The sequence below is a fragment of the Macaca nemestrina genome, chromosome 19, assembly GCF_043159975.1.
Source record: "Macaca nemestrina isolate mMacNem1 chromosome 19, mMacNem.hap1, whole genome shotgun sequence".
Lineage (NCBI taxonomy): Eukaryota > Metazoa > Chordata > Mammalia > Primates > Cercopithecidae > Macaca > Macaca nemestrina.
The window spans coordinates 42,801,920-42,815,417 of record NC_092143.1 but is presented as its reverse complement, the minus strand read 5'-3'; the positions used below and the strand labels follow the sequence as shown (position 1 = coordinate 42,815,417).

Here is a 13,498-nt window from a genome sequence, read left to right as displayed (position 1 = left end):
GCGGGGGAGGGCGGCGCGGCGGCGGCGGCGGCGGAGGGCCCCAGGCGGGTCGCGCGTTCTCGCCCCCCCTGGGCACAAGCTGCTTGCTAGTGCGGGGGCCGCCGGTGTCCCTTCCCCTGGCCGCGGCTGCCTGCCGAGGGTCCCCGCATGGGCTGCTCGCCTGGCCCCAGCAGCGGCGGCAGGAGGCCCCGGTGTCCTCTCGGCGCCTCCTCCTCCGAGACTCTCCTCGTCGCGCCCGGGAGCCTCCTTGTCCCCGGTCCGCCCTCTCCTGGCGCTCGGGTCCTTCTGCCGCCGCCAGGGGCTCGCCGCGCCGCACTCTGGGGCTCAGGGGCCGGGCGTTCGGCGGCTCGGCGGCGGCGGACTGGCTCTGTCTCGGGCAGCTCTCTCCCGCGCGGCGAGCGGACCGAGCACGGCGCCCGGCTGGCTCGGCTGGCGCGGCTCGGGGACAAGATCTTCAGTGCGCCGAGCAGCAAGCGAGTGTGCCCAGACCTCGCCGCCTCCCGCAAGGCCTCCCGCCCCCGCCCCCGCCCCCTTCCCTCCCCCTTCCTCCCCCTTCCCTCCCCCGCCCCCAGCCGCCGCCGCCGCCGCCTCCTCCCCGCCCCCCCGCACCCCCCCTCCGGCCCTCTGCTCGGCTGGTTCCACTGCGCAGTGGCGCGCCCGGCTCCGGCCTCGTCACGTGGCCGTCTAGACACCCTGTCGCTTTAAAAAAAAAAAAAAAAGCGATTGTGTTTCGCAAACAACAGATCGGGTTTCTAAAAGCTATTTCTCCCCCCAACCCCCCGCCACCGCCACCCCCTCCCGGGGCTGTAGATGGGGTACCGACGGAGGGGAGAGAGAGGTGGGGGGCAGAGAAGCTCCCAGAATCGATTGAGCCCCGGCCGGAGCCATGGAGAAATTGGAAAAGCAGGGAGCACCGAGCGGGCTTCGCTGCGAGTTTTGGAGCTTAGAGAGCCGGTCGGTGGCCCGATTTCGACCCGGCTGGGCTTCGCGGTGGCCATCTCGCGCGCGCTCGCTCTAGCGCTTCATTCATTGGTTTTGTTTTAAAGGCCCTGGCGGCGGATCCCTTGGCCGCGCCGGAGGGCAAGGGGAGGAGAGCGCTGTCTCGGTTTAAAAGACATTTATACGGGACTGGACCGAGGCCCCGGGAAGTGTGCGCTGAGGGGAACAGCCGCCGAGGGCGGGGAGGCGGCGTGAATATGACCTCAGCGGCGGCCGCGCGCTCCCTCCCGCCCTCTCCGCTCCGGGCTCCGGTTTCTAGGACTGCCTGGAGAAGTGTGTCTTGTGCACAGCTATGGAATGCATTTGGCCGGCTGACGAGCTGCGAGGGGCAGCCTCCTGGCGGGAGAAGGGGAGCGGGAGGCGGGGGCTCGCCTGCGCGCCGCCCGCAGGTTTCCTCCCGGGCCCGGAAGACCTCCGCCACCAGCCACCCTGCCTCCTGGCGCGGGAAGGTTACCCAGCGAGCAGACCTGCCTAGGGCATTTATTTGCATGCAGGGCCTGTTTCTGGGCCTCGTAGCTTTCAAGGTGCTTAGGGTCAGAGAGTTTATACCTTGACCCCAGGTCCCGAAGAAACATATACTCAAGCTGGCGAGTTACTGCATAGAAACGGGCATGGCATTGCTAGGGCATGAACGCATATACAGCGTGAAAGCTGATGGCTCTGAGAAACGTAATTATTTAAATACACACACATCAGTATTGATGAGGCCACTGGTTGGCATGGTGATCTAACCTCACTTCATATTCAGTGAAATACGATTTAAAAAAAAAAAAAAAAGCCATTGAGAATTATGAGATCAGGCCCGCAGTGAAACTCATTGGGGGCTTTGAAGAATCTTTTTTTTTTTTTTTTTTAAGAGTCTCACTCTTGACCCAGGCTAAAGTGCAGTGGCTCGATGTCGGCTTCCTGCAGCCTCTGCCTCCCCGGATCAAATGATTCTCCCACCTCAGCCTCTGGAGTAGCTGGAACTACAGGCGCTTGCCACCACACCTGGCTAATTTTTGTAATTTTTGGTAGTGACGCGGTTTCACCATGTTGGCCAGGCTGATCTGGAACTCCTGACCTCAAGTAATCTACCTGCCTCGACCTCTCAAAGTGCTGGAAGTACAGGCGTGAGCCACTGCACCTGGCCTTAAAATAATCTTTAGAAAAGGTGAAATGTGCCGGGGCGCGGTGGCTCACGCTTGTAATCCCAGCATTTTGGGAGGCTGAGGCAGGTGGATCACCTGAGGTCAAGAGTTTGAGACCAGCCTGGCCAATATGGTGAAATCCCGTCTCTACTAAAAATACAAAAATTAAACAGGCAGGTGGCACGTGCCTGTAACCCCAGCTGAGACAGGAGAATTCCTTGAACCCGGGAGACGGAGGTTGCAGTGAGCCGAGATCGCACCACTGCACTCCATCCTGGGCAACAGAGTGAGACTCTGTCTCAAAAAAAAAAAAAAAGAAAAGAAAAAAAAAGAAAGAAAAGAAAAAAAAAAGAAAAAGATGAAATGTACATCTCCTCAGCTAAATTGTATGTTCTTAAAAGGAAAAGGCAGGAATGAATCTTAGCCACCTTTAGAGCTCAAGCCCTCTCCCCCTCCAGCAATTAAAAAGACTTATAACATATTAATACAATAGTAGATGCTTAATAAATAATTAGAAATCAACACTTAGGGCTTAAGGGGCATTTGGACCCTTCCTCCACCCCACCAAAAGTACCTTTGGTAACATACATTCCAGAAGAAATCAGCAACATTGCTTACATGATCATCTCCAGGCAAGGAGATCCTAACACTTATTGACTTGGAAGACAGTAGGATGCCCCAAGCAGTATAGAACCCTATTGGACAGGACAGAAGCTGCCATTCTGAACATTTACTGTGTAAGGCCACATAAGCTGCAGTTGTATAACATCATAATTTTATTGTAAATTAAAATATGGCTTGTTGAAAAGGGCATCGAAACCTTGTGTGTGTGTATAAAACATTCTAAGAAGCAACCTGTGAAGACAGCAGCCGAGAAAGCACAGAAGAGAATGGAGAAAGGGTGTAATCCCAGCACTTTGGGAGGCCTATCACAATAGGCAACGGAAGACGAAAGAGACAGAAATGGGATTTTTAAGGTGTCTGGGAAATGTATCATATTTTCACCTTAGAAAGGCTTAGAAAGAGTACCAGACTAGAGGTCAGAAAATCTGATTCCAGGCTGGGGCGTTGTCACTCACTGGTTAAGCAACTTGGGCCAACAGCAATCCCCACATTAGGCGAGCACTTGGCAGCGTTTATAAGGTTTTCTGGGCAAGTTTCTGCCCTCGAGGGTCCCATCCCCTCTCTGTTCTGGGTCTCCCTAAAAGATCTTCACTTTTTTAGAGTGGTTAGACCAGGCTTCATAGCAACAGAAAGGACTTCAATAAGCAGAGAAAGCAGAGGTCATAATTCTAATTAAGCTTCTTGGCTAAATGGAGAATCTGAAGAATCTTTTGGAGATCTGGCCAGTAGTGCTAAGGCTCTGTAATGAGAGGCCGGAGCACACACAGGGCAGGTAAGTTTCATGGGTGTTTCAGGAACGGAGTCTGACGTCACGGTTTGTCTAGGTGGAACATGCACGTACTTGCAGAGATATGTTCCCATATAGTGTAATTGTAGGTGTATTAATTCAGGTGTCACCCCTCTCTACACGGCTTTCCTCTTCCATTTTGCTACCCTAGGTGGAAGCTGGGTGCGGTGCTTAGCAAGTAGCTACAATGATTGGTGCTGCTTTATAGCTCCCTGGCATCCCCTGAATCAGTTAACATCCCAACCTGCCTGATAGCCCCACCCCATCACATTCTTATTCCTCTCCTCTCCAAGAAAGAAGCCAGAAGCCTGGCAGTAGAGGAACTCCCGGCAGGCTGGTGTGCCTAGAAAGGTAGCTTCTTTCTTTCCGTTCCAAAGGCACAAAGGAGGCCAGCAAACGCAGTTTCAGACTATTCTGACCCTTAAGAAAAAGTTTAAGAGTTCACCAAACTATTGTGAATGAATTTGATTCTAATCATTTGCTGGCAGGGAATATGGAATAAAATAGCTCATTTGCAGTTGTTTATTTCCTGTTGTGGCTTCTATTTTCATCTTTTAGTCGCTTTGGTGATAGTAATCAAACCCTAATCATGGTGCCGCCACAAGTCACAGAGACCAAAATAACTTGCAGCAGAGTTATGACAAACAAGGATGGAATCAGCTAAAGACCTGGCTACTTAATCACCGGCCCCTGCCGCCCAGAGGACTGTGGGGCTGCCTCTTGACTGGCCGCTGGCTAGGAATCAGAGGAGAGAGGAAGTCGAGGGAAGTTGCTCCAAGGCCCATGTTTTCTGAGCAGCCAGGGAAGGCAGTAGAGTGCACAGGAAGTGACCAAAAACGCAGGTGAATTCTCCACACCTGCCAAGGGGAGAGGCGGGCTTCTAGAGGGGCCTGACTTGAGAGAGAAAGAGGAGGGGAAAAAAAATCTCCAAAACTCTTGACACCTCAAAACAATGATAAGTAAAAGCTGAAAAGCGCCTGTTTAGAGAAGACAGGATTCTACCTTTCAGTTCTTTGCTCATTTTCAATGAATTCCAGAAGAGAAGGGCAAAGAGAGGCCCCAAAGCATGTATGGGTGTGTGTTGATGGGAGTGAGGACAGGGGTAAAGATTTTTTTCTTGCACAAGCCAAAAGAAGAAACAATTGAGGAGGCCAAAAAAGTATTGGAAAACATCAACATTTCTTGCACAATCATCCCCTGAAAAATGTGTGAGTGAGCCCTAAACCATCCTCAACTGGCAACAGTACAAATGGAAGTGATGGCTTATGAAAGGAAGACAGTACAAGGAAGGCTGATGGGATAATCAACGCTTCTTGGCTTCTCTTGGAAGAACAAGAACATAAGTGAATGAAAATGCATCTAATTCACTATCAAACAAAGATACTATAAGCCCGGAGTCCACAAATATTCTTGGATTACAGACAAGCTGTCAGCTGATCCCCAACATTTGCCAGGTGCCTATCCAGAGCATGCAACTAGGTATCAGGGATTGGAATGGGGGCAGGATGAAATGAATGTTGCTATGGAGGAGACGAGAAACATCCAGAAAAAGTAAAGAGTGAGGACAACAGAGGCATTCAAATCTACAGTCACATATAGAAGCAGTTTCCTCCAAGGTGGGCTACTGGACAGATGAAGAACAGAACTGGGAGGGGAATTTTACTCTGTATAATTTTGTACCTTTTGAATTCTGAACCATGTGAATGTGTTACTTATTCAAAAATAAACAGATTTAATTTTTTTTTAAATATCTGCTTGCTTTTCTCATTTCCTGAAATTCGTTGTGCTGATGCCCTTGTAGAAAAGGACAAGTTGGCAAGGTCCCACGTGGAAATGATGCTGTAGATGGCTTCTCTCTCTGTAAGGCAGTTACTACAGGAAGAGGCTGGTGACAACAGAGGCCAATGTCTCATCCCAGACAGCAAGGTGGAGGCTGCTTCGTCGTGACCGTGGCCAGAGTCAGCGAGGAAACATGCCCATCCTAATCAAAAGTCATTCCAGATATCAGTCAGGTGCAAGTCCTAACCTGGGATGGACAGCCTAATAAATACTGCTGTCGGGGCAAGGCGCAGTGGCTCACGCCTGTAATCCCCGCACTTTGAGCGGCCAAGGTGGGCAGATCACTTGAGGTCAGGAGTTCCAGACTAGCTTGGCCAACATGGTGAAACTCCATCTCTACTAAAAATACGAAAAAATTAGCCAGGCGTGGTGGTGTGCCCCTGTAATCCCAGCTACTTGGGAGGCTGAGGCAGGAGAATCACTTGAAGCCAGGAAGCTGAGGGTGCAGTGAGCTGAGATCACCCCACTGCACTCTAGCCTGGGCGACAGAGTGAGACTCCATCTCAAAAAAAAAAAAAAAAAAAGATAAATACTGCTGTCAGGATGACACAGGCACAGGAAGGAGCCTGCCCAATCTGAGAAAATGAGAGCTTTGCTTTTTGGAACAGAAATGTGTTCACATGATTTTCAATTCATTTAGCCAGCACTGATTCAGAGCTGATTGGAGCCAGGATCCAGGAGAGACCTCTGAGGGTTATAAATGTGAATATTAATCAGCCTTCGCCCTCAAGAAGTTCACAGTCTAGGAGAGCCACAAACTCTCATGAAATGGGATCAGTGCTACCCCAGCAGCAAGAATGGAGGCACTGACTCTAAGAACAGAAAGTCAAGGGACTTCTTCTGTCTGGGAGAGGCCGCAAAAGGTTTCCCAAAGGAAGAAATATTTTAGACTAGATTGGCTGAGTTGACTAGCCAGGCAAAGGTGATCAGAGTCCTAATTTTCCTATCAAAAAGAAAAAGAAGAAAAGATTACAAATATGAGCCACCACACCTGGAGCAAGGCCTGGCATGGTGGCTCACATCTGTAATCCCAGAACTTTGGACAGCTGAGGTGGGAGGGTTGCCTGAGCCCAGGAGTTGGAGACCAGCCTGGGCAACATAGTGGGAACTTGTCCCTACAAAAAATACAAAATTATGGCCAGGCCTGGTGGCTCATGCCTGTAATCCCAGCACTTTAGGAGGCTGAGGCGGGTGGATCCCCTGAGGTCAACAGTTGGAGACCAGCCTGACCAACATGGTGAAATCCTCTCCCTACTAAATATACAAAAAGTAGCTGGGTGTGGTGGCTCACACCTGTAATTCCAGCTACTCAGGAGACTGAGCAGGAGAATCGCTTGAACCTGGGAGGCAGAGGTTGCAGTGAGCCGAGATTGTGCCACTGCACTCCAGCCTGGGTGACAGAGTGAGACTCCATCTAAAAAAAAAAAAAATAAGAATAATACAAAACTTAGCTGGGTTTGGTGGTGTGTGCCTGTAGTCCCAGCTACTCTGGAGGCTGAGATGGGAGGATCACTTGAGACCCTGAGGCAGAGGCTGCAGTGAGCTGAGATTGCATCACTGCACTCCAGCCTAAGTGACAGAGCAAGGCTCTGTCTCAAAAAAAAAAAAAAAAAAAAAAAAAAAAGAATGAAATTTTGTTTTCTTTGAGCTGACTTTTCAATACCCAAGCGACACTTATCACTTAAGTGTATAATTTTATCTATAAACACCCCCAAGCCATAGGAAGTCAGTGATGAAAGTGAGGTCCCTGCAGTGGGTGGTCTGGGAGGGCATCTCCCTCAGAAGACAGTTTTCAGCCGGGCGCGGTGGCTCAAGCCTGTAATCCCAGCACTTTGGGAGGCCGAGATCGAGACCATCCTGGCTAACACGGTGAAACCCCGTCTCTACTAAAAATACAAAAAACTAGCCGGGCGAGGTGGCGGGCGTCTGTAGTCCCAGCTACTCAGGAGGCTGAGGCAGGAGAATGGCGTGAACCCGGGAGATGGAGCTTGCAGTGAGCTGAGATCCGGCCACTGCACTCCAGCCTGGGCGACAGAGCGAGACTCCGTCTCAAAAAAAAAAAAAAGAAGACAGTTTTCTCTGTAGAAAAACTTTGGAGGAAAAACACTAGATCATCTATGGTCACAGAGAGGTTTCTCCTCAAATAACTATAGAGATCGCCATGATCTCCACCCCTCAGATCAAGAGCAGGCCTTCCCTGAGTCAAACTGGTTCATGTTAGGAAGTTATGCCAGTTTTAAGACAAGTGGAAGGGAAGTACCCTCAGCAGGGAAGTTGGCTGAGATGCCTCAGTAATGGGGGTACTTAAATCATGCTCTCAAATGCCAACAACAAAAAAGTATTATTTGCCATTATCGTATAGACGGTGAGACATACAGTTGGCTGATCCCGACAGGTACTAAAAAATTGATTTTAAAGACAGCAAAGCAAAGCAATCAGTGTTGAGCCTAACCCAGATGGACCCTGATGGGTCCTGGTGTTATTTCTCACTGGCCAAGTTGCAGACAAGTTCTTCATTCCAGCTTCCAGCCACACTCAACTGGGCAGTCCCAAGTTCCTGGTCACATTGGGCTACCAAATTATCCTTTTCAGTTTTCTGATTTTTTTTTTCCTATTTTTATCTTCCCCATTCCTCTGCCAAAAGTCCTTAATGGGTCACTTTAGTGCTGACTGCCTAGTAAGTGCTGGTTAGGATCTGAGCTATGAGACATACTGGTAATCGTGAATCAGAACGGAAAGCTTGTGGAGGGGTGAATGATGCTTTATCCGTAGTAGGGAATTGGGACTAGAGCAAAGGGATCATACAGGTGACTGCACATGCTGACCCTGGCACGTGCTAGGATCCACCGGAGGAGTGAGGGCCAAGGCATCTTGCTCATTCTCCCGACGCAGACCTAGGAGAATAGAAAGGCCCTCAGCTCAGCTTTAGGATTCAATAGACTTTTCTGTGTTACTAGCTACAAGACCTTAAGGAAGTCTGTTTCTAGTCTGTCTACCTTCCTCATACAACAAACACTGAATCAACAATGTCTTGTGTCTTCTGTGTGCCAGACTCAGTGTGAGTCTCCAAGAACAAAGTCCTCACGGTGGGGTTGCTGGGAGGAGACCTTTACACCGCAAGAGCCCAGTGCTATGTAAACCAAGTGGTATACAGATGCTAATTATCATATTATCATGGATTCTGAGGTCCTAGCTGCCCAATAAGCACATTTTGCCTAATCTTCCGTGACTAGGAAATGAATTTTTAGAGGAGATAATTGTCCAAGTGATAGGGTAATGAAGAAGGAAGTTACTTTTTCTAGTGGCTGGGATTGTGTTTGTGTGGGGGGGGTTTTTGTTTTTAGTTTTTTGAGACAGAGTCTCGCTCTGTCATGCAGGCTGGAGTGCTGTGGCACGATCGTGACTCACTGCAACCTCCGCCTCCCGGATTCAAGTGATTCTCCTGCCTCAGCCTCCTGAGTAGCTGGGATTACAAGCGTGCGCCACCACACTCAGCTAATTTTTGTATTTTTAGTAGAGACAGGGTTTCGCCATGCTGGTCAGGTTGGTCTCGAACCTCAAGTGACCTCAATTGATCTGCCCGCCTCGGTCTCCCAAAGTGATGGGATTATAGCCATGAGCCACCATGCCCAGTCCCTTGTGTGGGTTTTGTAAGGACCAATTAGAATTCTGTCAAAGAGGTAAGGCTAGCATCTGAATTTAAAAACAAACAAACAAACCTGGGGAAATCTTTTCCCTGTTGGAATTAAGAGAGGGGTAAGTGAGGAAACAATGTAAGTGTTTTTAATTCTTTTCTAGTACTACTATGAGTCATACATATTTTCCTGTGTCCTGGAAATATCTCCCCTGGTAATTACGAGATACAAGGAGGAAGTGAAGAGGGATTCATTTTCACGGAGAGGAGTTACCCAGTGGGCAGCATCCTGCAGTGCCCAATTTAGTTTTGATCTCCCTTTCTCCCATAAACATTTCTTTTGAAGGCTGTCAAGGTTAGGGAAAGATGATGTTATTTAGCATTGTTAGAGTCTGGTAGACTATAAAATAAAAATCTGGAGAAATGCAGTAAAATGAGGTTCAAGCCAGTAGAGATTATAAAGGTTGCATAGCCCAGAGAGTCCCCATCTTCAGTCCATCTTATTTGGTACTTTTTCTTTGCTTTTTCTATTTTATTGACTTTTGAATAGGCAATGCATGCACAGTGGTACACAATTCCAAGAATACAAAAGGGGAAGAAGAGAAAGATAAGGCTTCCTTCTACCTCGGCTGCCAGTCACCCATGCCTCTCACTGGCAGCAACCATTACAGCCAAAGAGGCAGAACATGATCAGGCCTCAGCAGGGCGCGACGGGTCACGCCTGTAATCCTAGCACTTTGGGAGGCCGAGGCGGGCGCATCACGAGGTCAGGAGATCGAAACCATCCGGGCCAACGTGGTGAAACCCCGTCTCTACTAAAAATACAAAAAATTAGCTGGGCGTGGTAGCATGTGCCTGTAGTCCCAGCTACTCAGGAGGCTTAGGCAGGAGAATCGCTTGAACCCGGGAGGTGGAGGTTGCAGTGAGCCAAGATCACGCCACTGCACTTCAGTCTGGATGACAGACTGAGACTCCATCTCAAAAAAAAAAAAAAAAAAAATTCAGGTCTTTGCTTTGCTCTCCAGTCCCATTTGCCTGGTTGACATCTCAAAGGCACCCTGAGCTCATTAGGTCCCAGATAGGCCATCTTCCTCCTGTTACAGGAAAGTGGTCCCGAGCCAGACCACGAGAGAGTTCTTGGATCTCGCATAAGAAAGAATTCAGGGCAAGTCCACGGTGCAAAGTGAAAGCAAGTTTATTAAGAAAGTAAAGAAATGGCCGGGCATGATGGCTCACGCCTGTAATCCCAGCACTTTGGGAGGCCGAGGCAGGCGGATCACGAGGTCAGGAGATGGAGACCATCCTGGCTAACATGGTGACACCCTGTCTCTACTAAAAAGAAAACGAAAAATCAGCCGGGAATGGTGGTACATGCCTGTAGTCCCAGCTACTCAGGAGGCTGAGGCAGGAGAATCACTTGAACCAGGGAGGTGGAGGTTGCAGTGAGCCGAGATCGCACCACTGCACTCCAGCCTGGGCAACAGAGTGAGACTCCATCTCAAAAAAAAAAAAAAAAAGTAAGTAAATGAATAAAAGAACAGCTACTCCATAGACAGAGCAGCTCCAAGGGCTACTGGTTGCCCATTTTTATGGTTATTTCTTAATGACACGCTAAACAAGGGGTGGATTATTCATGTGTCCCCTTTTAGACCATATAGGGTAACTTCCTGACGTTGCCTGGAATCTGTAAACTGTCATGGCGCTGGTGGGAGTGTAGCAGTGAGGATGACTAGAGGTCACTCTCGTCGCCATCTTGGTTTTGGTGGATTTTGGCCAGCTTCTTTACTGCAACCTGTTTTATCGGCAAGGTTTTTTTTGTTTTTTGTTTTTTTTGAGACGGAGTTTCGCTCTTGTTGCCCAGGCTGCAGTGCAATGGCATGGTCTCGACTCACTGCAACCTCCACCTCCCAGGTTCAAGCAATTCTCCTGCCTCAGCCTCCTGAGTAGCTGGGATTACAGGCATGTACCACCACGCCCTGCTAATTTTGTATTTTTAGTAGAGATGGGGTTTCTCCATGTTGAGGCTGGTCTCGAACTCCTGACCTCAGGTGATCCACCCACCTCGGCCTCCCAAAGTGCTGGGATTACAGGCATGAGCCACTATGCCCAGCCACAGCAAGGTCTTTTTGACCTGTATTTTGTGCCAACCTCCTAGTTCATCCTGCGACTTAGAATGCCTTAACCCTCTGGGAATGCGGCCCAGTGGGTCTCAGCCTCATTTTACCCAACCCCTATTCAAGATGGAGTTGCTCTGGTTCAGACTCCTCTAACACTCCCAAACAGGCTTTTGCTCCAGAGCTCCACACTCAGAAAGCTCACTCCTCACCATCCAGTGATCCACAGCCAGAAACCAAGGACAATGAACCTCTTCCCTCACCCCTTATCCCACCAACCCCAATCCTATCCATTTTACCTCCAAAGTGCCTCTCCACTCATCTGCTTTTCTCCAGGCTCACCCACCACAACCACCCAGCATCTGTCTGGGACTTGTCCACGCCTCAGCCTCTGCTGTCTTCCTCAGACCCACCCAGTCTCCCTCCCCTGCCAGGCTGTCAGGCTCAGTGCTGATTTGAGTGCACGACCACCCAGCGGGGCTTCTGCACATCCTTGGATCAAAGACAAATTCCCTTCTTGGGCATACAAAACCCTGAGTGACCTGGAGCCCTCTCCCTCCCTCCTGCGTCCCCTCAGTACTCTTCCTTCCATCCCACTGAGCGCGTTCACTAACACAGGATGCTTACCAATCCGCTTTCCAGCTGTGGAATCTCTGCCGGCTGCATTTTTGGAGTAAATGGCTGTATGTACAAAAAGAGCTCACATTCATTCCTCTTTTTTTCTTGGAATGGGCAGAGCATGTTAAGTAAAATTTGATGATGGAGATGATGAAGAAACTCCCTGACGTTAATCTGAAATTGATCACTTGTTTAAAATTATACAAACACATCTTGCTTTTGAAAGAACCAAAGGGAAATACCATTCAATGCCAAAAGAGGCCTAGGAAAGCAGGGATGAGCTCATTTGAAAAAGCCCCAGGAGCCTGATCAATGTCTAGGTTCTGGCTTTCCCAGAGGAGCTTCACTTGCCTTGCTTATGCTTTCTGCATGCAACACCTCCCAGTGCAAAGAGAGGGTAGTCACAGGCTCTGGGTGGAATCAGAGATCTCGATTTGCCCCTACATCCTTCCTCCTCCTGGCACATTGGTCTACTGGGCAGCAGCCCTCAGGCTGGGGGACGCTCCCCAAGGGTTCCCTGGTCAGGCCTCTGCCTCACTCTCCACTTCCAGCTTAGTTTTCCCCTCTTCCAAGTCCCTGGATTCCAGGGGACACCAGCTCTGTAAGCATGAACACCCAGACCAGGGGAGAGGCCCCGACAATTGGCTGTGCGTGCCCAGAACTGCCTACCCAAGTAGACTTCTGTTGTCAAGCCAGAGACACTAAGGAACACCTACTCAATGAGCAGTAAATCCCTCATGACACTAGGAGAGGGTGGGCACACCCATTCCATCTCCCGTCCACCCCACTCCACACCCCACCATTTGCACTCACCCTTGATCTCAGCCAGCTGTCCCCTGGTGTCCTCCACTGGCCTTGGAGATGAAGAAGTACAGGAGAAGCAGAATAAATCCCACCCCAGCAAGAAAAATACCGGTCCCAGAGGCACTCAACAGACACGTTCCCTTCCTCCTTCTCTCCTGGTGACAGTGACAGATAGGTGCCCCCTGGGGCGGGTGGATATTTTCATCTTCCAAGATAATGCACTCCATTACTCCAGGACTTTTCTGTCCTCTCCGCCTCCACACAGCCTTCCAGCCTAACACTCAATCTCTCAAGGAATATTCTTGACACTTTAAGGGATCTGGCCAGCACATAAGCCAATGTGGCTGCATTCTTTAATTAATATTTATTGAGTGTCCCTGTTAGATGCCTGGCAAGCTCAGAGTGTTGTATGTGGCTAAAATATCTATTCCCCTTCCTCTCCAAGAATGTGTGTTCCTGGACATCCCAGGAATGTGGACATGCCAAGTAAAGGAGCAGCACACTGTAGCAACAGCAAGAGCTGGGAGTCCGCAGATAGAGGCAGGACTCAGGCCAGAGGGAAGGGGCTTGAGTCCTGGGGTCCCAGATGGGCTGTGTGACATCTAGCAGGTAATGTCACTTCTCTGAGCCTGTCTACAAAAATGTGATTGGCAATATCACTCTGCCTGCCTCCTGGGGCTGCGAATGTTGTAGAAACCAAGTGAGATCACGTAAGTGATGTATTTGGAAAAGTTTAATAAGAATACCACATATTTCCTCCTAAATAAAATCTTTGGTGCCTATCTTGATAGGCACAAACAATGAATCAGATTTAAAAGAACAGGATCCTAGGAAGTCAACATCTGAAAAACGCAAGTCATGGCATGAATTTAGATTTTGAGGCTCTGATCCAAACTGTGGATGAGCTCCTTTACCCTTTGATAAATATTAAATATACTCATCTTCAATT

At 49.4% G+C, this 13,498-nt stretch overlaps 1 long non-coding RNA gene across 1 annotated transcript; it reads right to left on the bottom strand.

Annotated features, from left to right (window-relative positions):
- Positions 1-8,115: 8,115 nt before the first annotated feature.
- On the bottom strand, positions 8,116-13,284 carry LOC105489383 (uncharacterized). Its single transcript, XR_011617258.1, has 3 exons — positions 12,559-13,284; positions 11,742-11,808; positions 8,116-8,273 (listed from the first exon to the last, which is right to left on the bottom strand). It is a non-coding gene; the product is annotated as an uncharacterized lncRNA (long non-coding RNA).
- Between the last annotated feature and the right edge of the window lie 214 nt (positions 13,285-13,498).